The sequence below is a fragment of the Sciurus vulgaris genome (genome assembly GCF_902686455.1).
Source record: "Sciurus vulgaris genome assembly, chromosome: 12".
NCBI classification, from domain to species: Eukaryota; Metazoa; Chordata; class Mammalia; order Rodentia; family Sciuridae; genus Sciurus; species Sciurus vulgaris.
The window spans coordinates 104,585,607-104,599,466 of NC_136473.1; the positions used below are offsets into that span (position 1 = coordinate 104,585,607).

At 42.9% G+C, this 13,860-nt stretch overlaps 1 protein-coding gene across 3 annotated transcripts in view; it reads right to left on the reverse strand.

The window, feature by feature from the left end:
- The window catches only part of PAPPA2 (pappalysin 2), a 515,818-nt gene that overhangs the window by 162,065 nt on the left and 339,893 nt on the right, over positions 1-13,860 (reverse strand). The gene's annotated exons all lie outside the window — the stretch shown is intronic.

Sequence of the window (13,860 nt, forward strand, 5' to 3'; positions counted from 1 at the left end):
CAAGTAGAGCTTCACCATCTTCACTGAAGAGTGGTCTTAAGAAGGAACTACTAAACCGGAGCCCAGTAGCCCCTTAGACTCATGGTTTTGCACAGTGACCGTGGTCTACCATTGCAAATGAAAGCACATTCCTCTAACAGCATCTTTTGGGAAGATGGTCTCCTCAACCAGGGTTGGAAATTTCCTTAATGTATTTCTCTTAGCGGTCGCTAGTCTACCAGACAAGCTGCAAGCATTAAAGTCTTCCAACTCAGAAGCTCACTTTAGGATACGTGACCCTTCTTCTTCTGCTGGGCTGCCTCTCTACCATGCTGTTGATGCCATCTATTAACCCACTGGTAGGAGGTACTGGCAAGGAGCACCAGAGAAATAGAGATCCCAGAGGTCACTTCAAAAGGAGGAATAAAAGCAAAGGAAAATAAAACAAAGATGCTGAGGAGAAAAGAACTGTTCAAATAGCATTTTATTAACTTATAATATCTTGGAAAAATAGTTCTCAGCCCCAAGAAATCATCCAAGCTCCATGAGGTGACATCAGATGTGATCAGAGGGATATTCCTTCCACTGCCTTCCTGGAGACACAATGTTTTTGGGTTGTTGCCTGGTTTTCCCTGAACATTAGTCACATTCCCTTTTCCTTTCCCTGTCTTCTTTATTAAAATAATTGTAACTTTACTGATGGTTTCGGGTGATGATGACATCAAGTCGATCTTCAATGTGGAGATGCTTCAATAGGCCTAGAGAGGGGAGGGGAAGAAGGAGAGGAGAGGAGAGAATTCGAGACCAAGACTACACTCAGTCCAGGGTACCAAGGAAATCTGCACCCTTTTTCTGTTCTGAGTCCAGGTTCCCAGTTCAGGTTGGGAGTTAGAAACTGAACAATTTTCTCTCTTTTAGCCTCCCTTACTTTCCCCCAGTGCCCAGGGTGCTGGCATGGTTGATTGGACTATCTCTCTGCTACTGGCTTCTCTGTCTGCCATTTACCAGGGCTTGGCTGCCATCCATCTGTCCTCCCTCAACCCAGCAGCTCTGCTCATTTCTCTTGAGCACCCTCCAAGACGCCTCCTCCACCAACCTCATTAGCTGGTTCTACTCATCTCCCTTTTCTTCCCGTCCAGGCCATAAATCACCCTTCCCGAGGAGAGTGCACATGTCAGGCTGGGGCAAACAGGGTGTGGTTCTTGGAACCCTGCGCTCACAGAAGTAGATGGAAGTCAGCAAGTCCAAGGGAAAAGATGCATCGTAAAGTGCTAGAGACGCTGGACAGTCATCAATTGAACTGATAAACGAAATCCTTCTTTAGTTGGAAATAAAGACTGTGGTCTAGATTACGGTAATCCAAGAGGGTAAAAGTGCGGGAGGTGAGGGAGGCTCTGCGTGCACAAGGCCCTTTAGATCCCATGTACGTCATCTTAGAGCCAATCAGAGCAAATCAAGAGAAACGTCTAAGCCTGTCAATCAACAGGACCCAGACTTCGAGTAGGGCAAAAGTGAATGTAGTTCTGAAATACAAAGCATGATGACTAGCTTCTGAAATGATTTATTAAGGGATCAATGAGCTTAAAGTTCAGGGGAACAACACGAAATACATAAATGGAAGAAAGTGCCCGTAGGTCAAGAACTGACAAGAACGATGCGTTCGAAGGGATGGGCTGCGTTTTATCTGCTTGATTCCTGCCAGAATCTACCTTTACGTACACCCCCACACTCCAGATGGAAATGCCGCTCACCCCGCTTCTCCCGAGGGCCTCGGACCAAGCAAAGTAAAGCTGCATCTCAAGTTTTATAAAAACTGTCTCTGAAACCAGCCCTGCTCCGGGCTGACGCACCACGTCATCGTGCCCGGTGGCGCAGGCCTGTAATTTCTGACGAGCCCCGGGAAGAACGCACACTGCTTGACCCCTCTGACGGATCTGCTGGCCCCCGATAGGCCATGGCCCAGTTTCCAGTCCACGGTGTCTCACTGTCTCCTAGGCGTGTGCAGTCACTCTGATTTCTGCCATGTCCCCTGAGCACTGGCCCCCAGCCACATGCCAGCATTCAGAGTGCACACAAGCCCCAGCGCTGGTTCCCTTCCTAATAACCGTGCACGAAGAATGACTCGTTGTGCTCTCACTTACGGTCGGTTAAGTAACCCTTTAGACACTGATAGAATAACTCCAGAAGGAAGCCAGAAAGAAGGAAAAGATCGTGAGCTCTCTGAAGGAAGAGGGGCCAGTATCAAAAACAGGCATGCTGAGAATTAGACGTGCACCCAAGACCGGGACCCACAGACCAGGGTAGGGCAAGCCCTCTGAGGAGCACGACTGCCCTCTGCAGGTGGGGAGGTGACCTCCAGGGGGCGAAAACAGGTGCCAAGGGCTCTCCACATGTCCTCCCAGAAACAACTTGTGCCAAAGCTGGATCCTTGGGTTTGGTTAAATCTAAACCTCCCCGTCATTGCTATAACCATGCTTCTCTACCAAAACACACAGAAGGGTCCCTGCCATGCCTCACCATCCCTCTGCCACTAGGCTTCCTCCACCTGGTAGCTATCGCCTGGACTTCTCCCCCAGCCCTTGCCTTGTGCCCACACCTTGGGGTTTGTGGCTACAAAACAACTTTTTTTTTTTTTTTTTCAGTTGCCCAAAGCAACGTCAGAGACTTAGCTTTCTCTCTTCCTGTCAAATTCCTCCTGTCCTACATCCCCACACCCGCCCCACTCCCCTTCATTTCCCATCTCCTGGTTACTCCATACACACCCAGAGCTTCAGCATCTGGCTCCTCCTACCCGTCAGCCCAGCTGGGACCATCCCCTTTAGAAATGTCCACACTTATGTGAAACACCTATGAGAGCAATGGTATTCTTGGCTTCCTCATTCTGATGACCTGCACCCCGTTCTCCTTTAGCCACCTAGTCTCATCTCCACCCTTTCTCAAAAAAAAAATTAATTTGTGATCTCTCGTAGGTCTTAGGTTTCACTTTTTTATGATCACGTCCTTTCTGGGGATTGCTTGACTCTCAGCCTCTCCCTCCCTAGGTAATCCTGCCTCCTTCTTTGATGATAAAACCGAAGCCACTCCTCATGGACTCGTCACTGCCTCCCACACCCACACCCACCTGCTGAAACTTATTTACTTCCTTACCTATTTTTGCTCTCTTTCCTCTGGTCCCACAGGATGAGGTTTTCTGAGCAAACTGTAACTAACACCCTCTCTCTTTCCTTCTTCCTTTCCAATTCAAACTTCCTAAGAGAATCATTTCCCATCTCCCATTCACTTCTTTTTCCCATCTACCCCTATAATCCAATTATAACCCAGCTTTCATCTGAATCATTTTTTCAAAATTGCTTTCATTACAGTTGTCAGTGACATCTCAATTTTTCCTCCCCGTAACATTAAAAAAAATTTTCAGGCACCTTCTTGCCAGCACCCTATGTCGCATTTTGTGTTACTGGTTACTTCCTCCTCCCCAAAGCTGTCTGCTTCCTCTGCTTTGCTTTGCACTTTCCTGGTTTCCTCCTGCTTTTGAGACCACAGATTCTCAGTCTCCTTTGTGGGCGCTTCTTCCCCCTTCTAATCTTTAAGTGATGTCCCAAGGTCCTGTTTGTGGTCCATACTTTTCTTGCTCTCCATGTCCACCACTGAGAATTCCTCTACTTTTAAACATTCAAGCACCATTGCTGCTTGGATGGCTCTAAAATATGTTGGTGTACCCAGTCTCACTTCTTCCTCCAAGAGTAGATTCTTGCTTCCTCTGGTGAGTGGATGTCTCTACCTAGTTCAGCCACAGACACCTTGGAATCAATGTGTCAATGTGATGAACGGTTCTACCTAAGCACAAAATAAATCCAGACACAGCAAATGTCAATGCATCTGGGAGAGTGGTCCCTCTGGCAAAGCTGCGGCCATATCTTTCTGTAGGTATATTTGCAAGAAAGGTTGAATTTTAGGTTACAAACAGAGGAGGTATATTCCTGTGTCCATGGAAAGACAAAAAGTCAAGGACAAGCGAAGGAACACAATAGCATTTTGTGTCACTAGCCTAATTTAACAAACTAGATTCTGGGGAAGAAGTCTTCATAAGAAAATTTATGAGTCCCAGGATATACAGCAAATCTGCTCTAAGGCCTAATAAAAAATAGACAACCAATTGAGGATCAGGGTGACTCTCACCATGGCTGGCAAGAAGGAAGGGATATCAGCACCATTCTGGCACTTGAGAGTTTTACAGCCTTGGGTTGCACTGGAAGCCAGGTCTCTGAGAAGGCCAGCTTTTCCCCAGAAAAAAATGCAAGGGCAGAATACCATCTGGAAACCCTGAGTGTCAGCAGATGAGGTAGAGGCCATTGCCAGAGTTCAGCGGCAAACAGCGGGACAGCTGAAGGTGGTGGGCACAGATCTTTGAGGTCCACTCTTCTAGGGATTCCCAGAAGTAATAGAGGAAAGAATGTTGTATGAAGATAAGATTTTGTAACTATGGATTGAGCTAATGTAACCCGATGGTTAATAGTAGCATGACCTCATTCATACCCACAGATTATGTGGACTGGAAGATATTCATTCTCTCCAACACTAAATTCACAAGCTTCCCATAGCTTCTCCTTCTGGGTCCCTCACTGAATTAGTGCCACCCTTACTGCCCTGCCATGACACAAATAGAAATCCAGGCTTTCTCCCTTCTCTTCTTTCCCTCATTATAAGCATCCACCTGATAATGACCCCAGGAAGGAGAGATATAACGGTGATTACTGTTTTCCTTCCAAAGACCACATGAAAGGACAGATACCATAATCCCTAGGACATCATCAATGGGAATACATTTACTTCTTGAAATTCAAGTGAAGAATCTGACAAGATTTATTATACCCAAAATATTAATTCCCTTTTGTTAATTCAAAACAAACACTATTAGAAGGAGAATGGATTTTTTTTCTCTATAAATATTAAAGTTTTATAAGAACTTGAGGTTTAAATAAAAGTAACCAAAACCTAGTGCCATAATATCTTCCAGGTAGGCAGAATAATGCCTTCAAAGATGCCTATGTCCTCATCCCCAGAACTATGAGTATGTCACTTCACAAGGCAAAAACAACTCTGCATTTATTACGGAGCATAGCCTTTGAGATGAGTTATCGGAGTGGGCCTGATCTAATTATGTGAAATCTTATGAAGCAGAGGACTTCTTCCTCCTGTGGGTGGAGGAAAAGATGTGGGATGAAAGGAGAATTGGAGATGCCACATTGCTGGCTTTGAAGGAGGAAGGGGATGGTGCTCCAGGGAACATAGATGGCCCGTAGAAACTGGACAAAGAAAAGGGTTCTCCTCTACTCCCCAGAAATGCAGCCCTTCCGACACCTGCTCGCCCAGCCTGCCAAACTCCAGACCTGCAGAACGATGAGATAAGCCACCAAGCAGGAGGCAACTTGTCACACAGGACTGGAAACTTACACGTTATCTTTCACTTTGGTGTAACATCTTTGGAAAAGAAAAAAGCATGAAGGGAGTGGACATCAGGTTTTTAAAGATAAGGAAGGATTTGTTTTAGAAGACCCTGTCCTGTGGTTCTAGAACTGTGGGCTCGAGGAGAGGAGAAGAGTCCATCCTGGCATTCAAGCTGTCCCCGGCACTGGCACTGTCCCTACCATTTTAAGGGAGCTTTACAATGAAATTCATTGGAAGAGGAGAGTGAAAATACTCAGGTAACTCGGGGCCAGGCATGAAGAAGGACAAAAGACAAGGCACAAAAAAGAAAGACTTAGTGGAAGAGGTGCCCTGTCGGACTTCAAATAAAATGTTCACATGGAAGGTCAGGGCAGTTGATGTGTCCGAGTCCTAAGGAGAACAGATTCTCAAGAACAAATGGCTTGACTTCCGATCTCATCTCTTCCCCTAACTACCATGGGTTTGGCAAGGAAACTACCCTCACTACACTTCAGTTTTCTCAGCTGTAAAATGAGAAAAATTATCAGAGGGTAAAAAATGAGCAACATTAATCAAGTGTCACATAAGCATTCAACAAACCTTGTTATAATTAGCAACACCTATGGCTTCGGATGTTCACACAGCTGGCAACCAAGTTCAGGAATCAAAATCTAGGAAAACAAGCATCATCTCAGAGACTTGGTGGAAAGTTAATGATGGCTATGTCTAGAAAGGGGGAAAGCCTTGCTTCAAAGAAGCAAATAAGCTGGGTATGGTGGCTCACACCTGTAATCTCAGCAGCTCAGGAGACTGAGGCAGGAGGAGTGCAAGTTCAGAGTCAGTCTCAGCAACTTAGCAAAGCACTAAGCAACTTAGTTAGACCCTGTCTCAAATAAATAATAAAAAGGGTTGGGGATGTGGCTCAGTGGTTGAACACCCCTGGGTTCAATCCCTGGTATCCCCCCACCTTGCCGCCAAAATAAGGGCTGCACCTGACCGTGAAGAAAGGATGCAAACACACGCCCCAGACTGAGGTAAGCTCACCATGGGCACCATTAGTGAAAAGGAAATAGTAAGTCAGCTCTTGTCGGCACATACTCCTATTGGCTGGTCAGACAAAGAGGAATGTTGCCGCTTCTCCAAAGCAGGACCCACACTTGACCCAGAGCAAGGGTACAGAGAAGAATGAGAACCCGGGAGAGGCTCTCGCCACCACAGGGTGACTGTGGAGCGCAACAGCGCCACTTCTTTGTTTTTTGCAGTGCTGGGGATTGAGCTCCGAGCCTTATACTTGCAAAGCAAGCACTCTACCAACTGAGCTATCTCCCCAGCCTCAATAGCACCACTTCTAAGTAACCTTTCTTGACTCTTACAAAGTTCGGGAAACAACAAAGAGGTATGATAACTTGATTTTATATTTTTTCGTGACATGGATGGAGGAGTTCCTTTGATAAAAGGAGTTATTTCATTAGCTAGAGCTAGACAAGTCACCAAGGCCTCAGGCCAAAGTAAAACAGACTGCCAAGGAGGAGCAACTCCAAGTTCTGGAACTCTCAAGGGGAAAAGGGCCCTTTGGAATTACAAGGTTGTAAACCTTTAAAATCAACTTAGTTCTAGATCATCCTAACAAAGCTAGAGAGGAGATGCAAAGTGTCCAAAGAGAACCAGATTTTGCAAGAGATTCTGCTGAACTAAAATTTTATGAGAACATATGTAGATTTTGGAAGGGGGAATTGCACAGACAGTAAAAGGAAAAGGATAAAAAAAGACAAAGCTCAGAACTAGCATAAACATGAATAAAATGCAAAGAAGGATAAATTTTAGATTTACATTCTTCAGAATATTAAGCAAAATAGAAAGAGAAAGTCATGATTATAAAAGACCAAAAAAAAAAAAAAAAATGGAAAGAGAAGAAAAAGCTGAGTACTTGCAAGCCTGCAGTGGAGAAGATCTGGCAATCATTTATTTGTTCCTGATAATAATAATAATTATCATCACTAATTAAGTCCCAGCTATAGCCATACGCTTCATATATATTTTTTCATGTAAACCTGACTATAACCTTGTATGACTAGCATTTTTTTTTTCATTTTACAGATAAGAAAATAAAGCTTGCAGAGATTAAATATCTTACACAAAACCACACATCCTGCAAGTTTGGGGAGAAAATTTTTAAACTCAAGTTCCTCTAAATCCAAAGCATGCATTCTTTTTTTTTCTATTCTTAATTGGCTTTCCTTATTATCTGTGAGTCACCGTGTTGGGCTCTGGCAGTGAAAAGGTATGTAAGACATGACTCTTGTTTTCAAGAAGCTCAGTCTGGTAAGTAAGACAATCCTGTAAACAAATCATTAAAATACAAGGTGACAGGCACCATAATAAAAATGTGCACAAAATTATATGCAAGAATGGGGGATAGAGTGGAAAATATGCTTAGAGAATGGGACAAGAATAAGACATTGAGGATGTTCGTGGCGAATGTGTGAATTGGCTGGTGTGTGTCTGTTCCAACCTCCTTCTAGGGTGTCTAGCTGTTCTAGAGGATAGCAAAGTTTCAGTTTACCTTTTGCCAGCCTCTTATGCCCAGGGACATGCATGCCATTTAGACTCTTAACTGTCCCTTGTGCTCTTGTTACAGCCAGCAGGTGACTGTGAGGAGGTCCTTGCTCCTGACTGTTTTCACTTCCTGTCTGCAATCATGGCTGGGCCATAGTGTTCTGGCATCCTGCCGTTAGCAGTGTGTGTCTTGAGGAGCAGGCTCTGCAGCTAGTGCTCTTCACTGGTGTGGATCTAGCACGCACAGCATGGCTCACTGATGGCATCGGTAGCTTCCTGTTCTCTGGACGGTGACTACAGTGTTGCTCCTGAAACCAGGAGTTCTGATGGAGACCTTGGGGTTCCCCACTTCCCTGTCTGTGGGGAGTCATGGCTCCCCTGGTGGGTCAGTTTCCAGCCTGTTGTCTTGAGAGACAGTCCTAGGTACCCAGCCTCAAGCCTACCACCCCAGCTCCTACAAAAATTCTCTAACTCAATTTTTGTATTAAATTTTCTTTTATTGTTGCCCTTGCTGTTGTTAAAATAGCTACAGTGGTTTCTGTTTCCTGCAATTAACTCTTGACTGACTCAGAGACAGTATTCCAGCTGTGTCAAGACTTGAGTTTTGTTCTCAAGGTAGAAAAAAAAACAGAGGAGATAAATTCCAGCCATTCAGTCACAGGACTGAAACTAGAAGTTCTAATTAACGGATGAAAAAATGCAAGAATGATTTGTGAATGAGTTAGCCTCCGGAATAAGAAGAACAGCCTCACATCCTAAAACGACCTATTTTGGTACTTATATAACAATTAACACTCATCTTTGCAAGCAATGGAGTGATGTAAAAAGGCTAAAGACGGAACTGTTTCAACTTCCTGTAGAGGGAAAAAGAGACCTGGATGTTGCAGATTAGTGAGCTCAATGTCAATTCTCAGAAATATTTCAAATGCATTTTTAAATAAATAATTTCTTTTACTTAGATAAGAAAGTGGTGATTACTGGAACCACCATAAGCTCACCAAGAAGAAAGATGCAAAATCATGCACATTTCTTTTGTTGTTTTGCTGGGTTTCCTAGAGCAGGATGTTCCCTTGGCGAGGGCGTATCTTAATTCAACAAGACATTGACAAATATCTCATGAGATCTTATTAAATAGGGTAAAAAAAAAAAAAAAGAAGGTAGAAAATGTGTAAAAGTACAAATTCATAACAGCTAGTACCCAATCTTGGGACTTCCCCAAAGGAGGATTTTAATAGTTTAGTCCAGATCTCTGGGTTTATCCCTATTTCATTCAATAACTGATTCAGTATCTTCCAGGAATTCATATCATGTGAGTTTATAGAACTCACAGATGACAAAAACTCAAGAGAGATAATATTTAATTGCAAAATGGAGGTTCAAGCAGGGCTCAAAAGTGATAATTATAGGGATTAAATGCAGAAGATAAAATTCCAAAGTTTCCAGTGTAAAACCTATATTTAAGCATACAGGCAAAGATTGATAATAATAATAATTCTCCCAGTACAGCATTAAGGTGTCTGTGTTTAACAATAACAAATAGGGGAAAATACCTGTAGATTTCAGCTTCCAACAGTGTGGCATGGTGCCCCTGGGGGAAAATGGAAACTCGTAGGCTTCAAGTGCCAGGCACAGACACAGTGCACAGCCACGAGCAGATCTGGGTATGGCCAGCGCATCCTTCTGTGAGGATATTAGAACTTTGAGATGCATGCCCAGAAGAGACCATTGAAAAAGGAGGCAGATCTGGCAACCATGCCACGTGAAGAATGACAGAAGAATTTGAGTATATTTAGTCTAGATGGCAGGGGTGAGTCAGGGACAGCTACAGAACTCTGTCTGAAAATTTGCAATTCAATTATATGTAAGAGCCTAGCTGTTTGCGATGGAGGAAAGATTTGAGATCAATGGGTAAAAGTAGGAGGTGCCATATTTTGCCTCAGTATTTAGAAACTCTTGCTAAATTTTAATTAAAAAATGACTTCCATTCCCCTGAAAATATTGAGGCAGAAGCTAAAGGGTCACTTTCTAGAGATGGTAAAGGGATAAATGTTTCTTTGAACAGAATACCAAAGTGAACCATCCCTCACAGCTCTGAAGTTTTACCATCTTGGAGATCCAATGCTTTCTCATTAGTTTAAGTATCATCTTAATTCAAATGGCTCCTAGATCTGTAATCTCTCTGTTTTTATTTTCTTATACTTTTTGAACATGTGCACTGGGATAGCCATTGTTATGGTTCATTTGGGTCCTCCCAGTCCAAACCCCAGTACCTGTGGGTCTGACTTTATGTGGAAATAGGGTCTTTGCAGTTGATCAGGCTAAGGTCATTCAGGTGAGCTCACTTCACTATGACTGTGTTTTTATAAAAAGGGGAAATGTGAACCAAAGACAGACAGACATGAGAGATGATTGTAAATCAAGGAACGCCTGGACCTGCCAGCGGCTCTTGAGGGCCTAGGTAGATTTTCCCTCACAGTCCTCAGAAGGAGCCAACTCTGCTGAGACCTTGATCTTGGACTTCTGGCCTCCAGAACCAAGAGACAATATTAAGTTGAGCCAGTCAGTGTGTTACTTTGTTATGGCGGCCCAGGAATATTACCTCCAACCAAGGAAATATTACCTGCTGTGGTTTGAGTTCATCCTCTCCAATAGATGGTCTACCACATTGATTTAATCTTCCTGCCAGACCCAGATCTCTGGCTGAATTTAACTTTCTTTTCTGTTCCTGTTATAATGTTCTGCTAATTGCTTAGCTGTAAACTTACAGCTAGAAACCTAACCATTCAATGAGTTGCCAACTTTTATAAAATCTTCCTTTCTGAAGTCTTTAAAATACATCCCAATTTTCCCCTGCTTGTGGCTACCACCTGGAATAGACACTTTTTACTTTAGTTTTTATGTTTTGAAATGTCTTCTTATTTTTATTCCTCTAGTATCACATCCACTCCCGTCCCCGCTGCACAAGATCAAACATGGCCCTGTCCACTCTGGCTCCTGTGGCCTACATGATAAAGTCCTGTCCATTTTCTTTAGGTTGCTGCCCAAGGCCTTTGCTCTGGCCCCGCCTGTCTCCAGGCTTGCTCCAGCACAGCTCTAGCGTGGATTGAAATGCATGGGTCTACTCTGCGTTGCGTCTCCCCTTCTGTTTTGTCGTTCTGTCCTCCCCTCACTTCTTCCATTATCAAAATCCTAATTCACTTTCAAAGCCCTTTTTCTATTTCAATTTTTCTATGAAGCCCTCACTGATTACCACAGTCTACAATGAGCCCCTACATCTGGACCCCTTTATTATTTAGTCTTCTCTGTGACAAACAACAGAATTGTAACATGTGAGCCTGCTTTGACAGGAATCGCCAACAACAAAAATCCTGCCTTTACACATTTATCTTAGAAAGGTATTTGTACAATCAGAAAAAATGAGAAATTATACTCCACTTATATGTGATCTATCAAAATGTATAAATGCATTCTACTGTCATGTACAACTCATTAGAACAAATGAAAAAATTAATAAAAAAGGAAAATTTTTAAAAAGAGGTATGGTGGAAAAGAAAAAAGGTATCTGTTATTTTTAAAATGCATATCGAGAATTTTCAATATCACAAATATGTAGTATAACGGCATACATATTATATTATGCTAATGAAATAGAATAATAGCAAAAAAGAATATGCTAGCAAAATACAAATAGCAATTTTCCATTCACATGGATCTGGAAAGATAACATTCATATCATGAGGACATTTGAAATGATGATCTAGATCAATATTTATTAAAATGTAAAACACCCCTGCTGTGGTTTGAGTTCACCCTCTCCAAAATTCAGGTGTTGAAATTTAATGTCCAATGTGACGATTTTAAGAGATGAGCCATTAAGATGTGACCAGGCCACAAGGGCTCCTCCCTGTGAGTGGGATTGAAGGCTTCCTCCCTTTACCATGAGGACACAGTTCCTGCCCTCCAGAGGATGCAGCAACAAGGCTGCTTGAAAGCACAGAGCAGCCATTGCCAGATGCCACACTGCTACCAGATCCTGGATTTCCAGCCTCTAGAACTAAAAAAATTAGGTTTCCATGTTTCATAAATTATCCAGGCTCAGAAACTTTGTTATAGCAGCACTAAGAGATGAAGACACCCCAACATATTGATTGATAAAGCAGATGACTGAACAGTGATTATGTAATCCTATCTATGTAAGCCATATTCTTATATCAGTCTGGATCTCTGGAAGGGGATCAAACAGTGGAATATGAAGACATTTTTGGGCTTTGCACGCTTCTGTGTGTGTTTTTTTTTTTTAAGTTTTCCAAAACACAATGCATTTCCAAAAGATATGTGTGTGTGTGTGTGTGTGTGTGTGTGTGTGATGTATACATAATGTATATATACATATATGTATAAAGTAAACTAAAATATGTATATTTAAAGTTCGAGCATTCATTCTTTCATTAGCTGGATAGCACAGCAATTACTGTGCCTTTCTCAGTGTGACAATTTAGTAGATCATCTTGCATACTGTCATGTGCTTATTCAATATTAACTGACTATATTAGTGGTAGAGATGGACTAAAAATAGAAAATAAAGCAGAGAACACCCCATTCTCTCCCTCTCCCAAGTTCACTGATTGCTCTATTATAAAATCTCCATAAGCCAGAGGGTACCATTTTATCTGAAAAAGTTGAACTTGAAGGAGTTTATATAGGACCTACCACCTCTGTTAGGCGAAAAGAGACAAAAATGCACCCAGAGCCCAAACTCTTCTCACTCCATCTTTGACAACCCTTTGCACAGTGACTGAAGGCAGAGCAAGTTCTTGGCACAGACACCCTATCACCATAGACCCTCAGGACTGGGCAGGAATGCGCAGTGCAATCCACAGGCATTACACTGGGCTTAAAAATAGAAAGCTTCCTTGGTCCTTGTGGGTAAGTGGAGCAGACAGGATGGGTTTCGGCTAATGGTAAAACTCAGGAAGTCACCCAGCATTTTATTCATTCTTTTGTGATTCTTTTTTCTTCTCCTGAAGCTCTTTCCTCCATGTACAAGATCTTAAAAGGTTTCCTTCAACTTCTGTTTGCTAGCAACACATTCCTCCTGTAAAGTGTCACACATACATACACAATCAACTCCCAGAAATCAGTTTAAACACACACACACACACACACACACACACACACACACACACACATGCAACACATTAAACTCTCAACTTTCTATTTTACTGAAAATGAATGGATCATATAAGAACACTGATGACTGAAAATCCCTTAGGCTTGGACGTTAGAAGACAGGACAACATACTCATTAATTTAGAAAGGATTTATTGAACAACATCTCAGGCCCTGTGCTGAATGACTAGGATACAAAGCTGGACAAGTCCAGACAGCATTTTGACCCTCACAATCTATGGATAGTAGGGAGTCAACCAGGAGCTGGTAAGAGAAGCAACAGTGCTCTGAGAGCCCAGGAATCAGGACTTGGGGTGCGGAGAGGTCTTCCCAGAATTGACTCCTACACCAAGACCTAGCAGATGGAAAGGGGTTATCCTGGGGCACGGGGGCAGGGGAGGAAGAGGTATGAGGAGGCCACTGGAGTGCAGGCCCCAGAACCAGGAACAGGTTCTTGAGAGTCGTACACAGCAGAAAGACTGATGCTGGAGAGGTTAACAGCAGTCAGACACTGCAAGGTCTTACATTCAGAGTCCTTTACCACAGGGAAGGCACATGATTAAATTTGCCTTTTAGAAAGACCAAAGTATGTGAGGTATGGTTAAGGCTGCAAAACAGAGAAGCTGTGATAAGGCTGTTGTTGGATTGGAGCATTATTTATAAACAGAGCCATCAGAAACTGGAAATTCCTTAGATGAGGTGGAGCGAGAAAGAGTCCAAAATGATTCCTGA